The 15,992-nt window shown below is 48.9% G+C and overlaps 2 protein-coding genes across 3 annotated transcripts in view; both read right to left on the bottom strand.

Annotated features, from left to right (window-relative positions):
• LOC146064821 (cytochrome P450 2C5-like) overlaps positions 1 to 5,819 on the bottom strand; it is a 31,153-nt gene extending 25,334 nt beyond the window's left edge. The window contains exon 1 of one of the 2 annotated variants that reach the window (XM_083178723.1): positions 5,763 to 5,819. The gene's annotated coding sequence lies outside the window, so the exon portion shown is untranslated. Of the gene's footprint in view, positions 1 to 5,185; positions 5,338 to 5,762 lie in introns of those variants that run through there. The other variant, XM_083178722.1, reaches the window with a different exon arrangement.
• LOC146064818 (cytochrome P450 2C5-like) overlaps positions 1 to 15,665 on the bottom strand; it is a 150,592-nt gene extending 134,927 nt beyond the window's left edge. Inside the window, exon 1 of the mRNA XM_083178718.1 lies at positions 15,627 to 15,665. The gene's annotated coding sequence lies outside the window, so the exon portion shown is untranslated. The remainder of the gene's footprint in view (positions 1 to 15,626) is intronic.
• Positions 15,666 to 15,992: the final 327 nt, after the last annotated feature.

Raw genomic sequence — 15,992 nt, 5'->3', positions numbered from 1 at the left:
GGCTGTGACAGCGTCCACCGGGGAGCAGCCAGCGTCCACACACAGTATAAGGACAGCAGGGCGGGCTGTGTGGAAGACGGGGGATTGCCAGGCAGGAAGAAAGGGAGAGGAGCTCTCTGGCTAGCTGTGTGAGGATACTCATTGACCCGCCTGCGGTCCCAGAGGCGTAACTATAGCACCGCAGCCCCCGCGGCCGGGCGCTGTGAATGTGTGGTGCTATAGTTAGCCCCCTCCCGTCCACCCATCTGCCGCCCGCCAATCCGCCGCCCGCAGCCTTACCTGACTTCACTGGTGGTCATTCTTCTGCTAGTGAGACGGACCACAATAAAATGTCCGCCCCATATAGCAGACAGTTCTCTGAAACTGTCTGCTGTATAGGGGTGGACATTTTGTGTTGGTCCGTCTCACTAGCAGAAGAATGAAGCCAGCAAGGGAGCGGGGACGGGACCAACAAGACAGGTAAGGCTGCGGGCGGGGGGTGCTGCGGGGGGCGCCCCCCATTAACGGTGGGGGGGCGCCCAAATCATAGTTACGCCACTGCGCGGTCCGCCCCATGGGCAGGTCATGGGGCGGGTCAATGAGCGTCCTCACACAGACAGCCAGAGACGAAGAAAACGGAAGTTTAAGTATTGGGTGCTGCAGCTGAAAGAACTGCTGGCTACGGCTCCGTGACCCTGCGCCCTGGGGGCGCCGGCTCCCCCCCCCCCCCGCCATCTCCGGGGCTGCGGAGCCGTAGCTACGCCACTGTAGAACACTATACCTCCCAACATGACCCTCTCTAGAAGGGACACAATGCTCTGTTCCTGCACTTCCCTCTTAATGTATGATTGCTATCACCTGTGCTGAAGCACCGCCCCTATCAATTAACCTGTTCAAAGCAGCGGATGACAATCAAAAATGAAGAGGGAAGTCCAGGAACAGAGCATTGTGTCCCTCCTGGAATGGGTCATGTTGCAAGGTATGGAACAGTGGTTCTTCGCTCCAGTCCTCAAGTATCTGTGACAAGTCATGTTTTATAGATTTCCTTAATTCTGAATATGGGTTTTAGTCAATCTTATTGGATCGGTAATTATTCCACCTGTCACACAGACAGATCTCCTCACATCACGATCTATTGTGGGTAAATGAGGGTTGGAGTTAAAGGTGCCCATACACGGTACAATTTCTGGGTGCGATTCGATGCGCGCACCCACACCCATCACATTGCACAGCACTAAAAGTATGTGCTGCTGCTGCACATACCTATTGTACTAGGTCTCATCTCATTGCATAGCATGTGATGAAATGCGATCTAGTCCAAATTGCATACAATAATTGTACCGGGTATGGGCACCTTTAGAACCACTGCTCTAGAATTTGCAAATGCTGCACAAAGCAAATTATACCCCTTTCACACTGACAAATATTTCCTGGGTTACTGCACATGAATGCGCGACAACCCGGGAAACTGGTCAGTGTATAAGGGTCCTGAACGATTATCTAAGGACCAGAGTTCCGGGTTTTTCAACCCAAGTCTTGTCCACAGTTGGATCCTGAACGCTCACGGGTCCAGCGGCAGTGTGAACGGGTAACACGGTCGACATGATTTTTTCACATTATTTTTGGGCCGACATGTACGGATTCAGCTCCTGTTATTGTACAGGCTGTAAATGACAGGAGCTGACTGCTTGGTACCATGCCTTAGGTCTCTCCTCTTTATCACTACAGTACATACTGTAGGTACATAATGCAGATCAGCTGGTTGTGTGACCTTTTGAAAAAAACGTTAAGAATGCTGCGCAGTAAGTGACTAATCATTAGAATAGTAACAATGGGCTGACTGAGAAGTGGACACAATGTGGAGGTTTTTTTTTTTTACTACTGTGCAAGAATGAAAACTCCAGAAAAAAACATTACCAGGCATTTCCCTCCTGACTGTACACAGAGACCCTATACTATAGCATACAGAGGGGTTTGATGCACAGATGGAGAGTCTCTCAGCCAGCACTGCAGCATGGGCATTCTGGCGAGATAGCGCTCCATCTGACACACACGTGCATCCCCTTCTGGTGATCTGACCGCCAGACCCCTGCTAGACGGCAGGCACTACATCTGCAGTGATAAGGGAGGAGAAGTGAGCCAGAGGAGCAGTGGCCCATGGCAACCAATCAGCTGCTCTGTATAGTTCTATATTATGCAAATTATAGATGTTACTTCAGTGCTGATTGGTTGCCATGGGCCACTTCTCCTCTGGCTCACTTTAGAGGAAATTCAGAGGAAAACACAGATCATAGGCTGTCGCAAGAATCGATAGTGTACGATGGCGTGGCAATGGTGGACTGCTCAGAACCACAGACGCATTTTGCACCGCCCATGGACACTAAAGGGTAAATTTACTTAGGATTTCTTTTGAAGATGGGATGTTGCCCATAGCAACTTATGTATTTAGCAACTTCTAAAAGGTAATAGATTGAATCTGACTGGTTGCTATGGGCAACATCCCATCTTCTATAGAACTCCCATCTTAGTAAATTTACCCCTAAAACTGGGTGTCTCAACCCTCATACTCTCTCCATCGCACCCTGATACACAAGGAGAAGGCTACATTACTATTGCATATTACAATTCCAGTTCTCTCAGCAAGCATCCAATAGCAGCCAGCCCTGAACCAGGACCGTGTTCTCAAAGTAACATACCTCCAAACTGTGTCCTGATTGTCGCGCTTTGTTGGGGACTGTAATGCGTCCTAACGGGGGCCCGTATTGTTGTGGTGGTGGTGGTGGGGGGGCACTCGGGAGTTCCCCCTTGTACCTGCTGCTCTGCTGAGAAGGCTCACAGCATCTATTCACAGATGGATCGGGGCATGGCCAGCAGCTTACACAGTACTTGTGTAATATTTGGGCGCTCAATGTTAAAATAGCATGCCTTAACTTAAGGCATGCGATCAGACCCGACCAACCCGATTTTCAGGGTTTTTAAGAGGTTCCTGTACAATTAAAAAAATCGGTCGCATCGCATGCCATTATAATGGCATGCGATGCGATGCGACGGACCCGATTTTGCCATTGGACCCAATGTTAAATTGTACCTGAGACCCGATTTTACATTGGATCCAATGTTAAATGCCCCCAGACCCGATTTTTCATTGTATACCCACCCTGATGGTTAATTATTAGGTCAAATTACCCCCCATTGTTAACGCAACGCCACGATACACGTCAAACCGAAGCGTGGCGAACGCTGCGAGCGCGCGAGGGGCGGCGGTACATGTCCTCCGACCTTTTTGCATACCCCCACTATCCACGTCGGCATGGAGTTGATTTTATATAGTGTGGCGAGCGCAGCGAGCCCCGCGAGGGGACACGTATTACTTAACATGTATTCCACGTCCCCTCACCACGCTTCGGGCTCATATTCCGCGTCCGCTCGCCACGCTTCGGGCTCAGTGGCTAGGTGCACTCGCCACACTATATAAAATCGACTCCACGCCGACGTGGATAGTGGGGGTATGAAAAGGTCGGAGGACGCGTACCGCCGCCCCTCGCGGGCTCGCTGGGCTCGATTCGGGTTGACGTTGATTGTGGCGTGGCGTTAACAATGGGGCATTTCACATTGTATACCCACCCTGATGGGTAATTACTATTAGAAATGGGGTCTGGGGGGCATTTAACATTGGTTCCAATGTAAAACCGGATTCAATTTTTTCCGACCCAAAATCGGGGGGCACAGATAATACACAGGTACCGCTTACACAGAGCTGGCCATGAACCCCACAATGATGAAAATAGAGGTGTGGCCTCGCTGGAGTGCCACAGTCTTAAGCCACGCCCCATATCCATGTGTCCCTCCTCTGCCGATTGCCAACATGCATTACACTATCTTGCTCGGTGCATCTGTTGTCTATTAGTCCTCGCCGCAGCGATGCTAGCGCATATGTATTAACATATGCACCTAGCATCGCAATGTGGTGACGGAGGCCCCCTGGGATACCTGTGATGTGGTGTGCGGGGGGGGTCTCAGTCACATCCCCGGCTCAGTACGGCTGTCCCCGGCGCCTCCTCCTCCCCCTGCAGCCAGATGGACATCCGGCTGTGACATACTGCTAGCGGGAGGAGGAATTTGATGGAGGAAGGGGAGGGGGTAGGCATCAGCGGCGCGGGTCGTCGGGCGGTGATAGAAGCCGATACTCTGGCCTGCGAAAACTGGCAAGCGCCGATGGAGAGGGCTGGGACATGTGTCCCAGTCTCTCGGCGGCTGAGCGGCAGTACCCTGCCCCTCTCCGCTTCAGGGAGACGGACAGGGTTAGGGGGGGTTCGAGGTGGCGGTTCCCCTGGCAGTGGCTAGTGATAGAATCGCCAGCCCCCGGCTGGATGGAGAGCGCTCTATTTGTATATAGAGATGTTATAAAATAATAAAGAGAGAAATAGAGAGATGTGGAGAGAAATAAAGTACTAGCCAATCAGCTCCTAACTACAATGTTACAGACTGTGTTTCAGAAATGACAGGAACAGATTGGTTGGCTGACACTTTATCCAGGGTTGCCTACTTTTCGCGACATCATCAGGGTTGCCGACTTTAAAAAAATCCTCTCCGGGGCTTAACTGTGACGTCATTAAGCCCCGCCCCCATTACATCAAATAGCAGAAATAACCGATCTCCATGGAGGGGGCGGGGCTAAAACGTCACAATTATTCCCTAAATATATAAATGCCGCGATCGGGGGGCTCAGTGGGGGTCCCCCTGATTCCGGGAGGGTTGCCTACCCTTCCGGGGGCCGGGAGGAAGGACCCGATTTTCGGGAGACTCCCGCAAATTCCGGGAGGGTCGGCAACCCTGGACATCATAAAGACCCGCACCCAGGATGGCAAATAACCCAATTCGCAAATCCCCATGGAGGAGGCAGGGCTAAAATTACACGATTATGACATTTTAGCCCCGCCCTCTCCTCAGAGACCTGCGAATTGCAGAATTTAAATGCAGCAGATATAGGGAGGGAGGGCGTGGGGTAGGAAACCCTGACTTTATCACTCTTCATTTTATCACTTTTCAAGGCTTAGCACATCTCGCCGAGAGAGAGAGGGGGAGAGAGAGGGGTGAAGGATATGAAAGCAGCACTCGCCATTTTCAAAAACTTCTGAATTCTATTCAGTGAGACACAAACTCAAACATCCTAGGTAAAAGGCCAATCCCAGTGTGTCATACAAACCCCAGGCAGCTGGTTCCTTGCTGTGAGCGCTGCGGAGATCACGCACTGAGCTGGTTCCTTCCTGTCCTCCTGCACTGAGTTGTTGTGTGTCTGCTTTCAGTGCTTAGTGAATATATAACCCATATGAGTACAGCATGCCTGTAATAGGATATACATCCCTTAGGTCTCCTCCTTGTCCTATAAGGTTCAGTCTACCAATGCACTTCCTGTGTTACAACTTGCTGCTTTATGGTCTCCTTGGAGATTGTCGTAATGATGCCTCAAAATATATTAATAATACAAAGGTGAGAAAGAAGCGACTTCTAATAAGTATCAATGATTATCCACACTAATACTGAAGGACAATCATTGTGCGTACCAGAAATATGTGGTACCCCCCCCCCCCCCCACAAGCTGCGGTACTACAAGTGCCAGCAGCACCCAGAGAGTTAGCGCCAGTAATCCTGAGCTCAGCTGTGGCACTACAGGTACCAGCATGCTGGGGCTGCATAGAACTGAGCCTGTGACCTACAGCTCCCAGCCTGCAGTGCAGGAGGGGTTAACAGCCCAGCTAGCAGCCTGCAAAAGCAGGACTCACCAATTTGTATCCAGGGTGGGAAATCCTGGGAATAAAGTGATACAGGTGTTCAGTCCTGAAGCCTGAGGAGGTTGTGGAGTGCTGAAGTCTGAGACCAGCCAGAGAGTGTTGTGCCTGGACCGACCCTGGGAAGGGGAAGCAGCAGGGGTGGGGGGAATCCCCTGGAGAGGAGTACAGCTAGTTCCACACCCCAATATTTAACCCAGTGAGAGTGAGAGCAGCAGTGTTTTGAATGGGATCTGAACTTTCTAATGCCCCTTTCAGACCGCACTAAAAAAAAATGTATTTTGACGATTTTTAACAGTTTTAAAATGGTAATCTGTGCGGTCTGAAAGGTGCAGAGTGATTTTACCGGTTCCAAAAAAACGTTTTTTGGAAATGGTAAAAAAGCAGGGTCCTACCCATTCAGACCCGTTTTTTTTTTTGCTGTCTGAACGGGTCTGAAACATTACCCAGGCAGCAGTGAGCACTATTGGCATAGTTGCCGACTTTTACGCTGCCTTCTCCGGGAGAGGGCAGCCAATCAGCTCACTGAAGTAGGAGGGCGGGGTCATCACCGGGAGGGGAAAGGGTGGTTCGGGGGTGGAGCCACGTACGGGCTGCTCTATCGGAGGCGTGGCTATAGAAAACACGTAATTTTAGCCTCACCCCCCGCAGTGCAATGTCGGTATTGCAGTCATTGCACTGCGGGGCTAAAATGACGCAACCGCGTCATTTGACCCGCGGACCCCCCGCCGAGTGGGGGTTCGCGGGTGATGGGATATGCTGGAGGGTTGCCCCCCTTTCCGGAGGGCCGGGAGGGGGACCCGATTTCCGGGACCCTCCCGGCCATTCCGGGAGGGTTGGTAACCCTGACTATTGGTCCCCAGCACAGTGCATATTTAATGAGCGGCTGACTCATTAAATATGCACTGCGCTGGCTCAGAGGGGACCAGCTAATGCTCATACCCCCTAACCTTACCCTTCCAGTGTACTGCAGTTAGGGTTGCCACCTCATCCCTTTAATCCTGGAGACATATAAACCGCTGAGCGCCTGATGCCCCTCACCAGTCAACAAACCTTGAACCCAAAGCACCATCTCCTCCCCTTCTTTCCCCTTTTGTAACCTTCCCCTTGTACCTGAAATAACCAGTCGGAGTCTAGTATTTTTGGCGAATTAAATGGTCACAATTTATTAACTTGATTTCAGATTTACTGTTACTTAATTTGGGTGGCAAAGATAGCACTGCGGTCCACCAGCCCTTATCAACTGAATCATGTAACCGCCTGGGGGGCCGGGATCCCCTTCTCGCAACTGACGACCTGTACCCGTGGGTGATCCCGTTTTGCCCCCCGACGCCAGGCCTGGCGCCCACCTTGGCTGGCCCGCAGTACTTCCGCCCCCGACGCCAGGCCTAGCGCCATACCATGGCTGGTCCGCAGTACTTCCGTCTGCTGCTTTGCCTTCTTGAAGTTGCTTAATGTTGTTCCTTCTTCCTCTTGTGGTGGGTGGGATCCTTGTGGGGGGTTGCTTCTGAGTGTAATGACCACCTTCCTGCAAATTTACTGTTACTTAATTTGGGTGGTAAAGATAGCACTGCGGTCCACCAGCCCTTCTCACAACTGAATCATGTAACCGCCTGGGGGGCCGGGATCCCCTTCTCGCAAATGACAACCTGTACCCGCTGGGTGATCCCGTTTTGCCCCCCGACGCCAGGCCTGGCGCCCACCTTGGCTGGCCCGCAGTACTTCCGCCCCCGACGCCAGGCCTAGCGCCATACCATGGCTGGTCTGCAGTACTTCCGTCTGTTGCTTTGCCTTCTTGAAGTTGCTTAATGTTGTTCCTTCTTCCTCTTGGGGTGGGTGGGTGGGATCCTTGCTGGGGTTGCTTCTGAGTGTAATGACCCCCATCCTCCCCCTTCCTTAAGTATGGCCTATCCCCTGGGGAGGGGCCATTTACCTTTTGTTCTTTACCTTATCTTCCCTCTTGCTTTAAGCTGGCACCTACCCTACCTGCCTTCCCCCCTGCAGCAATTATGTCTCTTTTTTGTGGAGCACAGGCTGAGCGTTTATACTCATTCGTTGCTATTTGCAGCTCATTCTCTTTAAACCGCTGAGCGCCTGATGCCCCTCACCAGTCAACAAACCTTGAACCCAAAGCACCATCTCCTCCCCTTCTTTCCCCTTTTGTAACCTTCCCCTTGTACCTGAAATAACCAGTCGGAGTCTAGTATTTTTGGCGAATTAAATGGTCACAATTTATTAACTTGATTTCAGATTTACTGTTACTTAATTTGGGTGGCAAAGATAGCACTGCGGTCCACCAGCCCTTATCAACTGAATCATGTAACCGCCTGGGGGGCCGGGATCCCCTTCTCGCAACTGACGACCTGTACCCGTGGGTGATCCCGTTTTGCCCCCCGACGCCAGGCCTGGCGCCCACCTTGGCTGGCCCGCAGTACTTCCGCCAACGCTAGGTCCTAGGACCGTAGCCCGCCACCCTACCGTGACCCTACCTCGCCCTGGACTCTAGTCTGATGGGTTTTTCTGTCCCCTAATGCCTGCTGGTGTCCTAGTCCCCAGCTTACTCTCTGCCCAGATGGCTGTGACCGAGCTATGTTCTTGTCCATACTGTGCTCTGACCTTTGTTGCCTGTTGTTGTGGTAACATGGGTTGTGGGTGGGAGTGGCCTGTAGCAAGGGTTGCTAATGAATCCCTCACCATCTTGTTCACCTCGTCTTCACAATCTGCCATAAGTGAGGAGGACAGGTTAGACCTTGCAGCTGAGCCTGCGGTGCTGCCTCCCTAAAGGCTTTGCATTTTCCCCTGGAGAGGGCATCGGCTATTTTGTTGTCTACACCTGGCAAGGTAGTTAATGTTGTGTTGCAGACACCCCAATACCAGGTGCCTGATCAGGTAAATCGCTGGCGGGGAGGAGGCCTATCCTTGTTGACCGCATGCACCACCCCAAGTTGTCACACCAGAAAGTTATCTCCTTGTTGGCTAACCTGCTGCCCCACAATTCAACTGCTACTATTATTGGGAACAGCTCCAGAAGCAGCAAGTTCTTAGTTAGCCCCTCCTCTGCCCAGCTCTGGGGCCACAGTGCAGCGCACCATTCTCCCTCTAGGTAATCTCCGAAGCCCCATGACCCCGCTGCATCAGTGTATAGTTGCAGCTTCTTGTTTGGCACAGGCGCTGCTGGCCGGATCCTTACTCCATTGACTTTCTAGAAAAAGGTTTCCCACATGAGCATGTCTTCTCTAATCTCTGCTATTAACCTAAGTGATGCCCCTTTTCGTCCCCGCTGTGGCCCTTTCCAGTTTGCGGCAGAAGATTCTGCCCATGGGGATCACCCTGCACGCAAAGTTTAGTGACCCCAGCAATGATTGGAGCTGTTTTAGTGTCAGTTTCCTTGCCCTTGCGTGCTCCCTCATCTGCCCCAGGAGGTTGGACACCTTGTCTTCTGGTAACCTAAACGTCTTGTCTGAGGTGTCTATTTCTATGCCTAGGTAGGAGAGCCTTGTTGTTGGTCCTTCCGTTTTTTCGGTTGCTATTGGTACCCCAAATGTGTGGAATGGTGCCTGGGTGGATTTGAGCAGCTGCTCGCGTCTATCGGTATTAGCCTGGCCGACCATTAGAAAGTCGCCCAAGTAGTGTGCCATTGTCTTAATGTCTGTTCCGGCTTCCACACACCAGTGCAGGAACGTACTGAATTTTTCGAAGAAAGCACATGAAATGGCGCAGCCCATTGGTAAGCATAGGTCAATGAAATAACTGCCCTCAAATTTGAGGCCCATGAATCTTTGACTCTGGGGGTGAAGCAGAAGGAGCCTGAATGCTGATTCGATATCTATCTTCCCCATAAGGGCCACTTCCCCGCAGCTGCGCACTATTTTGAGCACGTCCTCAAAAGACTAGTAAGCCACGCTGCACTGCTGCTTTTCTATAGCATCGTTTACCGACCCTCCTGCGGGTAATGACATGTGCTGTATTTATATGAATTTTCCAGGCGTCTTTTTTGGTACTACCCCCAAGGGGGACACTACTAGCTGCTGTAAAGGGGGTTCCTTTTCCAGAAACTCTGCATCTTCTTTGTTGTGGTACCATCCTAGCCATTTTTGCATGTTTTTAGTTGTATCGGGGTTGCTGCCTTACTTATTGCGCTGATCTCATTCTGTTTTAGGCACTGTGTAACCCCCTGCTCTCTTGTAGCATTACTTTGCTGGGTGCCCTTTGCCGCAGTGTCTGCATGCGTGCCTGTATTTGCAGTACTGGCCCCTGGTGCTGTATGTGCTGTTGTATGTGAAGCATTATTGGGGACAGCTCCAGTAGCAGACCCTCCTCTTGCCTGCATGCCGGGTACCTCATACCTCCTCCATGCTGGCCTTAACTTGTTCTTTCCTGGGGCCCCATGAATGGCCATGCTAGCTTCACCCCTCCTTCCTGTCAAGAAAGAGTACTTTTGCATACTACGCTTTCTGCATTGTCGTAGCACCGTGTCCGTCCAGGTCATCAGCCTGCCAGCCTCCTCCGATCATTAGGCATCTGCATGTGGAAGAAGAAGGGTTGCACTGCGAGGTGACATAAAACATGTTAGTTTGTACTGTGTGTAAATACATTGGACCATGCAGCCTCCCAAACCTGAGCAATAATCCTATAATGCCACCTCCATGCATTCTCCTTTTTCCGTTTCTTAAACTGCCTCTATCCATATACAAGTGACTGAATTTGCGCTGATAACTACCCCCATGGAATGCCACCATGCAGCCTCCCAAACCTGAGCAATAATCCTATAATGCCACCTCCATGCATTCTCCTTTTTCCGTTTCTTAAACTGCCTCTATCCATATACAAGTGACTGAATTTGCGCTGATAACTACCCCCATGGAATTTGTAACGTCCCCTTAAGCCCCATTGGCATTAGACACTTCACTAAGCTTGTTCAGTAAATAGTTCATTACCTTTGTTCTAAATGACCATGATAGAGAACTTGTACTAAGCTTGAACAGAGAACCCAATTTCCTAATGAAAATTGGGGTTGTTAAACTGCTAGCATGTTGTTGAAGGGGCTGTTATCCCTCGTATTTGCATAAAGGTTAGAAGATTTAGCCACCACATTGCTGGCAGGTGCACTGCGCATATGTCTGCTTGCACCCTTCTGATCCCTGTCATTATTGCAGCTATGATGGTTTACTACCCAAGTTACATAAAATGACACAGCTTTTCTTATAATTATTGTGCTTTGCTTATTCCATGTCAGAATTTCCAGCACATCCAGGTCATCAGCCTGCCAGCCTCCTCCGATCATTAGGCATCTGCATGTGGAAGAAGAAGGGTTGCACTGCGAGGTGACATAAAACATGTTAGTTTGTACTGTGTGTAAATACATTGGACCATGCAGCCTCCCAAACCTGAGCAATAATCCTATAATGCCACCTCCATGCATTCTCCTTTTTCCGTTTCTTAAACTGCCTCTATCCATATACAAGTGACTGAATTTGCGCTGATAACTACCCCCATAGAATTTGTAACTTCCCCTTAAGCCCCATTGGCATTAGACACTTCACTAAGCTTGTTCAGTAAATAGTTCATTACCTTTGTTCTAAATGACCATGATAGAGAACTTGTACTAAGCTTGAACAGAGAACCCAATTTCCTAATGAAAATTGGGGTTGTTAAACTGCTAGCATGTTGTTGAAGGGGCTGTTATCCCTCGTATTTGCATAAAGGTTAGAAGATTTAGCCACCACATTGCTGGCAGGTGCACTGCGCATATGTCTGCTTGCACCCTTCTGATCCCTGTCATTATTGCAGCTATGATGGTTTACTACCCAAGTTACATAAAATGACACAGCTTTTCTTATAATTATTGTGCTTTGCTTATTCCATGTCAGAATTTCCAGCACATTCCTCCTAATTGGCAAGCTAATGCGCACTGAGCAGTTACCTGTACTGGTTAATTTATTGATTTATAAACAGATTCTTATATAGTGGCAGCAGATTCCGTTACAGTGTCTTATATAGCGGCAGCAGATTCCGTTACAGTGTCTTATATAGCGCAGATTCCATTGCGCTTTACAATTGTAAACAGAGATAAAACAAACTGGCTAACAACAGCTAGACTTGGAGGGAACATTATGCGTACACCCATTTTTATTTATTTACTTATTTATTTTGCCTTATCTGTTAAAGGGTCCATCAACCTTTGCACCCAGCATCAGTAATATTTCTTCCATGCGAAGGCCATGCATGTACCGCAAACTTAGTTGCTATCAGAACTATGGTTCCCTTCCTGTGCCCTTATTAATAATACCCATTAGATATTGCACAGCGCTTTACAGAGAATATTTGAACATTCGGTCTAATACTGAAGTAAAATGCTAAACATGCACAAACATAATGAATTCACTTATTGATATCATGTACTACCATTATGATTGTACATATAAGCATGTAACAATGAAGTTACTATTTTGTATGCAACACCATGTTATACTTCTGAATGCAGCTTAATCTAACCTGATACAATATATCATTCCCCCATTCAGCGACATCTTTCTAATACTGTATATTATAACCCTATGATGCCTTGCACGCTGAAAAATGTGCCACCATATTAATTCTCCTGCCTTAAATTGCATTATATTAACATTATAAATATACACTTGCAACCATGCATTCCCATATTTGCATTCTGCCTCTTACATTATTGATTAGCAGTATCTTAATAACGCTGCTACGCAATATTATATTATGTTACTGAAAAAACAATTCAGTTTTTCCAACATTTATCTGTACAAAACTATGCATTTGTTTCCATTGCTAGGCAGCCTGGTTCATGTTGGGAGGAGTAGATGCAGGGTGAAAGGCGATATCATCTCTATCAAAGAAAATCCCCCCCCCCCCTGCTATGTCATGTAAACAAGCCCTCAGTAATTTCATTAAGGGGGGGGGGGGAGATCATGAGACTTGTTTTAAACTTGCTTGTCTCCATTGGGCCTAATTCTCTGCTGCTTTGCTAAAGGTTGCAGGGAGTATAATCTTAAATCCCATATATATATATATATATATATATAGTACTTATATTTTGGCCTTGTCCCTTGTAGTAACCTCCTATTAAGCAGCATTTAACTACTCCTGCACTGAATCCCAACTGTACTATTAGGTAATTGGTGTACAAACCCTATAAGGTGCCTTTATTCCTTAGGGGAAAGTTGCCCAAACAGTATGTGGTATTACTGAGAGAGGACAGATGCATAATAAGAGAGCAGCAAAGGCAATCCTGCCCACTGTGACCAGGCAGAACCAGAACCTCTGTATGCTACATTGACTGTTGAATTCCTAACATACATTGGGAGTTTGTGACAGCCGACTATAGAGGGTGGCAGGGTGCCGAATAGGAGATTAAGTAAAAGAATAAGAAGGAATACTTGTAAATAAATATTTCCAGATACTTAGGATAATTTCTGGTTCCTTTTCCTTGCTGCTGGATGATCCTTGCTGGGGTTGCTTCTGAGTGTAATGACCCCCATCCTCCCCCTTCCTTAAGTATGGCCTATCCCCTGGGGAGGGGCCATTTACCTTTTGTTCTTCACCTTATCTTCCCTCTTGCTTTAAGCTGGCACCTACCCTACCTGCCTTCCCCCCTGCAGCAATTATGTCTCTTTTTTGTGGAGCACAGGCTGAGCGTTTATACTCATTCGTTGCTATTTGCAGCTCATTCTCTTTTAATTACACAGGTTCTGTGGCTGATTAAAGAAACACAGTTGGAATGAAGTCTGATGGCTGTTTAAAAAAAAACTGTTGAAATTGAGTCTTGAAGTGAGCCAGCCACAGAACCTGTGTAATTAATATGTCTCCCGGATTAAAGGGATGATGAAGCAACCCTAACTGCAGTTTTCCTCTTTGCCTGCAGTGGGAGCTCCTGCTTGCAGTCTAGGTGCGGGCTCTGGTGCCTGATCCCCTCTCTCTATACCTCCAAGAGGTCACTGCCCAGCGCATCTCCCGGATGTCTCAGCTGCTTTCACACCGCAAACCTGCTTTAGACCAGGTATTTACATGCAAGGTGAAAGGGGTTAAACTTTCTCTGACCCATTTTAAATACCTGGTCTAAGCAGGTTTTGCAGTGTGAAAGCAGCAAATCTGAATTCAAGCTGGACAGCCTTTGCAGGGTTGCCTACCTGACCCTCTCCTTCGTGGAGAAAATGCTCTGTTCCTGGCCTTCCCTGGTAATGTATGATTGCCATAACCTGTGGTGACACCTTTCTTATCAATTACCTACCTGTAGCTCACCACAGGTGATGGCTAGATTGCTTAGATATTAAGCACAGATCTCTCCGTGTGTATGCCCTGAGAGATTATCTCCTGCTAACTAAGTCAGTGCATGCAGTTAAATTGCTTAGCAAGTGACTGCAAATCTCTCTGTGTGTACAGAATGAGAGATTCTGATCGCAATCTCTCATTCTGAACCACTACCCGGCCTTTTTTTTGCTTAAGAAAAATTGCTTAAAGCCCCGTACACACAGGGGAGATATATTGCTCAGCCATATATTGCTGAGCAATATATGGCTGAGCTATATATCGCTTATGCTGTGTACACACGGGGGCGATAGGGGCTGAAATTGCTGGGAATATAGTCGCTGAGCGACCATATTGCCAGTGATTGGAGTGTGCACCAGCGATAAATCGCCGGGTGCGCGCTCCCGTTTTCAGCCCCTGAATGGTCGCTGGTCGGTGGAACATGCTCCTCCGACCATCTACATCCCCTGCCAATTCACCCAGCAGTGTTTAAATTTTCATCTGCGACCATCTCTGGTCGCAGATGAAAACGGGAAACGGGGCAATATGATTGCTAGCAATATTTTGCCAGCGATCATATTGCCCCTTGTGAACGCACCTTTAGTTTCTCCTGTTCATCAGCGACCAGAGATGGTCGCTCATGAAAAAGAAACTGCCGGGGGAGCCCGGCAGTGGAAAGCAGCTGGTCGCAGGAGCATGTTCCTGCAACCAGCGATCACCACAGGGGCAAAAACGGGAGTGCGCACCCGGCGATATATCGCCGGTGCACACTCCCATTTCGGGCAATATGGTCGCTCAGCGACCATATTTCCCGCGATTTTGCACAAAATCGCCCCCGTGTGTACGCACCTTAACACAAATATCTGCATGTGTATGTGCTCTCCATGGGAGATCTGGACACCAGGAAATCGCCCACCCTAAATAGCTTTGCAAAATTGCTCAGCACACATCTCTACGTGTGTATGCCCTTTTATGCTCAGATTCAGACTTTTCTACATTGATTCAGGCTTGTCCAAACTATGGCCCGCCAGCTGTTGTGAAACTACAAGTCCCATCATGCCTTGCCACAGTCTTGCTATTAGGGAATGCTAAAACTATGGCAAAGCATGCTGGGATGTGTAGTTTTCCCACACCTGGAGGGCCACAGTTTCATACCTCCCAACTTTAGAAATTCGTCAAACGGGACGATGCTCCTGCGCGCCTCTGGCGCGCCGAAATTTTCGGGGGGGGGGGGGGGGGGGGGGGGTGTGTCCTAATTTGGGGGCGTGGCCTATACTCTTCCGCGAGGCCACGCCCCCATTTTGCCGCTATGGGGGCATGACCCAGAGGCTCTGTGAGCCTCTAGCCATGCCCCCAGTCCCCTGGCTGCGGGAATAGACGCTGTGCGCATGGCGTTTATTCCCCTCTGCTTAGCAGCTGACAGGGGGGACTCCCAACAGCCCCCCCACACCGCGGGACACTGCCGCCCGCGGGTGGGACATCGGGACAGGCCCTGACAATCGGGACTGTCCCGATAAAATCGGGACTGTTGGGAGGTATGCAGTTTGGACATAGACAATATACAGTAACTGCTGTGTATCTCACCTGCGCATTGACAGTTTCTGCATCAGTAGTTTCGACCTGTGCTGTTCACCTGGTTCCATATCAGTATATGACTGACTGCATTTGAGCGTGACCTTTGGAATTGTCTTGGACTTTGCTATTTGTATAAAACCTTATGTTGATTAATTTACTCCACTGCTTTACATTTAAATATTATTTTTAATATTGATTTATCGGACAATATATCATTATTACTTTACTTCTGTCATTGTATGTCTTCTGTTTTATACAGTATTTATATGTAAGGGGTGAGCACTGGGCCATTTTTCAGATTTTGGGTTTTGGATTTGGATCTCTCATGTTTTGGATCTGGACTGGTTTTGCCAGAACCACCCTTGCAGGTTTTGG

This window comes from Crinia signifera, chromosome 3 (assembly GCF_055691185.1).
Source record: "Crinia signifera chromosome 3, ASM5569118v1, whole genome shotgun sequence".
NCBI classification, from domain to species: domain Eukaryota; kingdom Metazoa; phylum Chordata; class Amphibia; order Anura; family Myobatrachidae; genus Crinia; species Crinia signifera.
Note: the sequence above shows the minus strand (reverse complement) of the source record. Positions and strands in the feature narration are given on the sequence as shown.